Source organism: Xenopus tropicalis, chromosome 1 (assembly GCF_000004195.4).
Source record: "Xenopus tropicalis strain Nigerian chromosome 1, UCB_Xtro_10.0, whole genome shotgun sequence".
Lineage (NCBI taxonomy): Eukaryota > Metazoa > Chordata > Amphibia > Anura > Pipidae > Xenopus > Xenopus tropicalis.
In genome coordinates, this window is record NC_030677.2 from 6,441,351 (window position 1) to 6,448,646 (window position 7,296).

Here is a 7,296-nt window from a genome sequence, read left to right on the forward strand (position 1 = left end):
ATCTCCCCTACCCCTGTATTCCCTCACTTGTACTGAGAGCTATCCCCCATACCCCTGTATTCCCTCACTTGTACTGAGAGCTATCCCCCCTACCCCTGTATTCCCTCACTTGTACTGAGAGCTATCTCCCCTACCCCTGTATTCCCTCACTTGTACTGAGAGCTATCCCCCCTACCCCTGTATTCCCTCACTTGTACTGAGAGCTATCCCCCCCTACCCCTGTATTCCCTCACTTGTACTGAGAGCTATCCCCCTACCCCTGTATTCCCTCACTTGTACTGAGAGCTATCCCCCCTACCCCTGTATTCCCTCACTTGTACTGAGAGCTATCTCCCATACCCCTGTATTCCCTCACTTGTACTGAGAGCTATCTCCCATAACCCTGTATTCCCTCACTTGTACTGAGAGCTATCTCCCCTACCCCTGTATTCCCTCACTTGTACTGAGAGCTATCCCCCATACCCCTGTATTCCCTCACTTGTACTGAGAGCTATCTCCCATACCCCTGTATTCCCTCACTTGAACTGAGAGCTATCACCCATAACCCTGTATTCCCTCACTTGTACTGAGAGCTATCTCCCATACCCCTGTATTCCCTCACTTGTACTGAGAGCTATCTCCCCTACCCCTGTATTCCCTCACTTGTACTGAGAGCTATCTCCCATAACCCTGTATTCCCTCACTTGTACTGAGAGCTATCTCCCATAACCCTGTAGTGATACTAAGCAACTTTACAATTGGTCTTCATTATTTATTTGTTCACAGTTTTTGAATTGTTTGCCATCTTCTTTTAACTCTTTGCAGTTTTCAAAAAGGGGTCACTGACCATGGCAGCCAAAATCCCCAGCATTCAAACTCTATGTTAGCAAGCCCATGGTTGCTAAGGTAATTTGGAAACTAGCAACCAGATAACAGGAACCGCATGCGTTAATTTGCACATAGAAATAATACTAACGCATGATTCACACTTAGACGCGCTAAATATCGCATTAGGCTATGCGAAAATGAACCCCTACTTGGGGCAGGCGGTAATTATAGAAAAGTGCAGTAAATGAGCTTTTGGCAACAAAATATGTACTTTGCAGTGGGATTTATTCAAGTCTGTGTTGGCCCCAGAGTGATGCAGCCGCCAGTTTGCAGGGAAATGGGCATTTTCAGAACAGTAGTTTTCCGAAAGTAATGCCGTGTTTGGCTAATATGGCGTGCGTTTTTTTGCATATGGCGACTATTTGTGCGCGATGCGTTGATGTGATGCGTCCAATATAGCATGAAAATAGTCTTCACGACTTAAATAACACACACAGCATCTCGATAAAATTTTTAACGCATGCTAGAAATAGCGCTCGTTTCAACGCACTTAAGTGAATCGGCCCTCATAAATAAAAAAAATGAAGACCAATTGCAAATTGTCTCAGAATATCTCTCTCTACATCAGCTCGGGGGCAACATGCTGCTCACCAACCCCTTGGATGTTGTTCTCAGTGAAAAAGGTGCAACCCACAAACAAAACCACCTGTAGAATTTGTGTGCTCGTCGCGCCGCGAAATTTTCGCCGCGCGCTTACAGTTATTTTCGCGCGACGGAAAATTCCGCCGCGAAACGAAAACGGTGGCGCCAAATTTATTACGCCGCGCGAAAAATTACGCCTCGCGACAAAAAATTGCGCCGCGCAACGAAAACGGTGGCGCCAAATTTATTACGCCGCGCGAAAAATTACGCCGCGCGAAAAATTACGCCGCGCGAAAAATTACGCCGCGCGACAAATTAGTTTCGCGAATTTTTCGCCGTTTCGCGAATTTTTTCGCCGTTTCGCGAATAATTCGGCGAAGCGAAACGGGACAAATTCGCTCATCACTAAAAAAAACCACTAAAATATCAATCTGCAACATGTTCTGAACAAAACGATACCCCACATGCATGGGTGCACCTAAAGACACGGCCTATAAACAGCCCAAAACAGGGGCGATACATACGCTCTAAGTGCACACCATGCAGTTATTCAGTCTAAACACCCCCTTACCTGTGAAATACCCCCACAAACTATATGTTTTCTGAAAGTGCACACCTGTAGCTATTCAGCAGCGCCATTCTTGCTTCCCTACATGCAGAATTGTGGACGCAGTTCTCCATATAAGTTTGCAGTTTGACCTGAAATAAAGAAAAAAAGATCCAAAGTTACATTTCTCCCCAAAATTGCAATAACAACTAAAAAAACCTGCCCAATTTATCCCCAAATTATATTCTATTTACTTTTATCTGTTTAGTTGAACATCTTTTGACTGTATAGTTTCATCTGTATTCCTGCGAATCTTCGGGTGATGCTGCTTTTTTTTGTTTCTTTTTTTTTCTTGTTTGCTTGTTTTTTTTTTATTATATAACACCAAACAGAAAATCTGCAGAAATATTTGCCCCCAAATATTCACACTGGCAAAATAAGAAGCTGTAGACAAGAAATACAGGTAGCTTCTAATCCCACTGAAAGCAGAGTGTTTGAGATGCCAAAAATAAATCTTGTGTCATTAGTGAGGGGCAGGCCAAGCCAACCGGGTTCCCTAGGTGACCCAGTCGGGCTACTCGCCCCTGCCCCTTACCCCCCACTCTCCGTGAAATGGGGAGTCATTGCCCCCACAGAGTAATGACAACTGGCAGGGGCAAGAGAAGGGAGCATGGGCTAGGGGTAGGCAGGAGAGGTTCCTGACTGGTGCCCCCCAATCCTTAGGCAGGTGCCTCTTCTGCCTCCCCCTATTTCTGGCCCTGGCATTAGCTAAAGAGGTGATGTGAAATAATGAATTATTGCATAAGTTGCATAGCACCACAATTCTGCAAAAATCTGAATTCCTGCACTAAGCACAAAATATATATTGCCCAGAAATAAAGGCCTCAATATCTGCATTGAAATCTGAGCCAATGAGTTGTCAGTTCCCCAGTTTCTCTCCAACCAAAACAGCCATCAGCACAATACTATTACTCATAATAAGGAGAAAGGCTACAATTAGCAGAAAGTGTTGAAATGTAAACTCCCATCTACCAACAAACTATAACTTTCATTTCACAACTGCAAACAAAGACCCAAACTGTGCAAAAATAATAATAAAAAGGAGAATTTCACTTACCTTCTTGACGTAAATTCTATTTCTTCTAGTCCCGACATGTCAGTACACATGGGTAGCATTGCCCCTCCCACACAGGAGGTAGGACCTATACCCAGCCAATTAAAATAAATCCTGCCCTATAAGACCACCTGACTTCCTCCTCATCACTGTTATACATTAGCCATAGCAGTACAGGAAGCAAAATTGGGATGGGAAACCTGTACTGACATGTCAGGACTAGAAGAAATAGAATTTACATCAAGAAGGTAAGTGAAATTCTCCTTTTCTTCAGCATCCCTCCATGTCAGTACTCATGGGATCTACCAAGCCCCGCCCCACAAAGCAGTAAGGGGTGGGAAACAAAGAGGTACAAAACCCAAAAGATCTATAAAGGCCAAAAACAAGGCCAACATCCCGTAGAGAATACAGGGACACTAATGAATCCCTGGAAATGAGACAAGAATGCTGAACAACCAAAAGAACAATAACATTCCCCGAGTATTTTCCTCTTCAGTCGAGTACAACTTTCTGGCCATGTTGCCAACAAAATATTTTCAAACTAATATACACCCTAGTGCAAAATGCTCCCAACCAGTCACACAAAAAATCAAGTAAATCACAATATGATCAGAAGCCAGAAAAATCTAACAAATATAAACTTCTGCAACACAGGCAAGGCAGAGACTAGAGAGAAACAGGTAAGATAAACAAATCTGGCAAAGAAAAATGCAGCTTTGGTTTCAACCCCCCCCCAAACTCTCTTGAACTCTAGAACTCCCCCCCCCCAAAATACAACCAAGAACAATGAAGATAAAGAACAATCAGGAACAATCCAGAACAAGCAAAATTATAATTATAACAGGATTGTTTTGCATCCAATAAGGGGTAATTATATCTTAGTTGGGATCAAGTACAGGTACTGTTTTATTATTACAGAGAAAAGGGAATTATTTAACCATTAAATAAACCCAATAGGGCTGTTCTGCCCCAATAAGGGGTAATTATATCTTAGTTGGGATCAAGTACAGGTACTGTTTTATTATTACAGAGAAAAGGGAATCATTTAACCATTAAATAAACCCAATAGGGCTGTTCTGCCCCCAATAAGGGGTAATTATATCTTAGTTGGGATCAAGTACAGGTACTGTTTTATTATTACAGAGAAAAGGGAATCATTTAACCATTAAATAAACCCAATAGGGCTGTTCTGCCCCAATAAGGGGTAATTATATCTTAGTTGGGATCAAGTACAGGTACTGTTTTATTATTACAGAGAAAAGGGAATCATTTAACCATGAAATAAACCCAATAGGGCTGTTCTGCCCCCAATAAGGGGTAATTATATCTTAGTTGGGATCAAGTACAGGTACTGTTTTATTATTACAGAGAAAAGGGAATCATTTAACCATGAAATAAACCCAATAGGGCTGTTCTGCCCCAATAAGGGGTAATTATATCTTAGTTGGGATCAAATACAAGCTGCTTTTATATTATTACACAGAATAAGGAAATCATTTTAAATAATGTATTTGCTTATAATGTAGCATATTAGAGATGGCCTTCCCATAATTTTGAATTTTCTGGAGATTTCAGGATAATGAATCCCATACCTGTATTCCCACCAACTGTACCCTTTCCTTTAGTCTACCAGTGCAGCTATTACTACTTTTCCTTTTAAATTTCATCTTGATTGCTGACTTTAGTCTTCTATGGGCATTTGTGATAAATATAAATTCATTTTAGAGCATAGAGTGAAACAGGGACACAATGAGATTGTTGATTCCAGACACATCTCGAAGGCTCATACTTATCCCACTTGTATATAGATCAGAATGCTTAATATTAGTGATAAGCAACATTTTTGCCAGTTTTTACCACAGGTCCCCTGCATGAGTCCATGTTAGGACAGAGATATAAGTCTATTGGGCATCAGTGCCATTGCAAGGCCAAACAATTTTTAACAATCTAGATTTCAAAATACCATTTAGTCTTACTAACAAACCATCTGATCCATGAGTGGCACGTGTATATTGTTGAATTCCCAAACTGAACATATATTTCACATAACTGTACTTTCAAAATGGGGTGCTTGGTCTCAGCCAAGAACTTTAGGAATACAGAATGTAAGTCTCCACCTTCACATTGCAGCCATTTTAATATTACTTTAATGTGAAATGAAACGCCCTGTGTATTGGCCATTCAGTATATACAGGGCTACTATTGTTATGTCTTTTATATTTTACGTATTTGAATATCTGCAAATCCAACTCCTGCATTATCAGAATCACAATATTCTCTCAAACTATTATCCCTCTTTATCCAATTAATATTTTGTTCATGAAGATTCTTTGCAAAAATCTCTCCATGCAAGATCATAGGCACCCACTGTTTCTTTAATTCATTCATAGCATTGTCTTTGCAAAAATTAGAAGAAAAATTTTTGCATTGCCCTCATTTACTCTGCCAATGGCGTTTGGTACATAGCGACATTAGCGCCTTCAATGGCCGCCTTGCTTGCGATCAAGCACTTTGGTAGAAAGCGATATAAGAAATAATTTCACCTTTCCCCTTTGATAAAAGTTACTCACAGGTGATGCCTTTAAGATTAAAGCCCAATTTCCAAACTCTCTACCTGTTGCCAGTTCAAGTATTTATTTCCTAGGTTATCTTGTAACGCCTTCAGTGCCAACATACTGTTCTGATCCAAGTTCTACAGCCACTATCTGTCCTGATCCCTAATGGTTACAGAGGCATCAGCCTGTGTCATTACCATCAACTTTTATTTTGCCTTTGGAGAAGTGATGAGCGAATCTTCCACGTTTCACTTTGGTGACAAATTCACAAAACTGCTGAAAAATTTGGAAAACAGTGAAAAATTCGCGAAACTCGGCTACTGCACTACTTTTTTGGCGCGACCACTAACTTTTTCCATAACCGTGACTTTTTTCTCACTCCGCGAATATCTGTTGTGGCAAATGTCTGCAGCAGTTTCGTGAAAAATTTGTCAATGGCGAAGTGCAGAAATTTGCAGTGAATCCATGCCGGGCGAAATAATTCCCTGGTCACAACTTTGGCGTAAAGGAGACAGCAACCTGGAGGGTTATTTCCAATAGGAAAGAGTAAATTTGTCAGTGTGACATTTCCAGAATAGCCCAAATCTTCCCCGGTGGCTGTGCCTATATTCATTCTACTGAGCAAATCCTCTCTCTGCTCTCTATAAAATGAGGGTTGGATGAGCCGGGCCCCTTACTCTGTTCTACACACACAGCCCAACCCTGTGGCCCCTGTGTCTCTCTGTGCTACTGACTGTTACTGGGGCAAATCCTCTCTCTGCTCTCTATAAAATGAGGGTTGGATGAGCCGGGCCCCTTACTCTGTTCTACACACACAGCCCAACCCTGGGGCCCCTGTGTCTCTCTGTGCCACTGACTGTTACTGGGGCAAATCCTCTCTCTGCTCTCTATAAAATGAGGGTTGGATGAGCCGGGCCCCTTACTCTGTTCTACACACACAGCCCAACCCTGGGGCCCCTGTGTCTCTCTGTGCCACTGACTGTTACTGGGGCAAATCCTCTCTCTGCTCTCTATAAAATGAGGGTTGGATGAGCCGGGCCCCTTACTCTGTTCTACACACACAGCCCAACCCTGGGGCCCCTGTGTCTCTCTGTGCCACTGACTGTTACTGGGGCAAATCCTCTCTCTGCTCTCTATAAAATGAGGGTTGGATGAGCCGGGCCCCTTACTCTGTTCTACACACACAGCCCAACCCTGGGGCCCCTGTGTCTCTCTGTGCCACTGACTGTTACTGGGGCAAATCCTCTCTCTGCTCTCTATAAAATGAGGGTTGGATGAGCCGGGCCCCTTACTCTGTTCTACACACACAGCCCAACCCTGGGGCCCCTGTGTCTCTCTGTGCCACTGACTGTTACTGGGGCAAATCCTCTCTCTGCTCTCTATAAAATGAGGGTTGGATGAGCCGGGCCCCTTACTCTGTTCTACACACACAGCCCAACCCTGGGGCCCCTGTGTCTCTCTGTGCCACTGACTGTTACTGGGGCAAATCCTCTCTCTGCTCTCTATAAAATGAGGGTTGGATGAGCCGGGCCCCTTACTCTGTTCTACACACACAGCCCAACCCTGGGGCCCCTGTGTCTCTCTGTGCCACTGACTGTTACTGGGGCAAATCCTCTCTCTGCTCTCTATAA